The sequence below is a fragment of the Mus caroli genome, unplaced genomic scaffold, assembly GCF_900094665.2.
Source record: "Mus caroli unplaced genomic scaffold, CAROLI_EIJ_v1.1 scaffold_20847_1, whole genome shotgun sequence".
Taxonomy (NCBI): Eukaryota; Metazoa; Chordata; class Mammalia; order Rodentia; family Muridae; genus Mus; species Mus caroli.
Window position 1 is genome coordinate 16 of NW_018389232.1, and position 1,395 is coordinate 1,410.

The following is a 1,395-nucleotide window of genomic DNA, read 5'->3' on the forward strand; positions in this document are numbered from 1 at the left end:
AAACCTTTGCACTGGGGACAGAGATTTGTTTATATTTTTTCAGGAAATGAAAAACTTAGGATGCCATCAAAACTCATAAAGATTTGAAAACCTTGGTCAGTAAACCAAAAAAAGCGCTTATTTCAGTGAAAATGTCTCTGTTTATAATTTCCTACTAAACACAGCACAATTCAAGACTTAAAACAGATACAGGGAAATGTGGTATGAATTTTGGAATTTTGGNTTCTTTAAAAACCACAGAAATATTATAGGAATATGGATTTGTTTTAAGCCCAGGTGTAGGATATGGGGGGGGGCCTCAGATTTTCCACAGTAGCTGACTATGATTTGCTTCATGCTCTAGCACAGGAATAATTTTGCCAGCTGTGTATAGTTTCTGTTATTTGTGATGTGTACAATTCTGGGGACCTTTTAGAGGCTATATAAATGTGATGGCCCTGAGAGGGGTGGTTGGTTGATTGTTGTTGGTTATAACCTTTTAGTAAGGTGTAAAATAGAAACAGTAAAAAGAAATTTGATATCCTGACAGCAAAGATCAAACTTGTCCCAAGGAAATTAATGCCCAAATCAACAGGAAGTAGTCTAGTGATAATGTTGCCCCTTTCTGACACATGACTTTATTCTAGGACCTATTTCCTTCCAATTCCCCTCTATGCTTTTTCAAAAAAACAAAAACAAAAAAACAACAACAACAAAAAAAACCCTCTCATCTAGTGTTAGGAGTTTGAAATGGTGGAAGAAAGAGGATGGAGAAGGGTGGAAGAAAGAAGAACCCACAAAGTAGCTAATGAAAGGTTAACTGGACCCGTCTCACATCCCAAAAGGCCCATCTCCTAATACTGCCCCATTAAGGTAACTTTGTATGGAAATTGTCAAGGAGTCATGAAACATTGAACTTACAGCTGGAAAAGGNCTGGTGTTCCACAATAGCTTCTTATAAGCCTAATTCAGTTCCTACTTTTCAGCCACATCCTACAAGATCATTATTTTTCTTGAATGTTTTGGAAGTTGCCTTAGAAGGATCAGATCTTTTTCCATNGACAAAATCCTGTGCTAGAGAGAATCCATTGCTGAAGCTCTACTTCTGTTCCTGTGTATTCTTTAGCCCTATGCATCCTCTGCCAGCTTTGCAAAAGCAGCCATGATAGTGAGCTATACAAATGGGTCAACATCCTCAGGAAGCAGAAGAAAATGGCAAATGCCACCTGTATATTGACAGATAGTGATATGAGTTGTTCTAGAACCCCCTGAATTGCTGGGTGACACTCAGAGAAAGGAAAGCCCTAAAATGTATATGGACATTCACGGTATTTTATGTTTTGGGGCAGATAATGCCTAAAGTTTTATACATACACACACACAGAGAGAGAGAGAGAGAGACAGAGAGAGACAGAG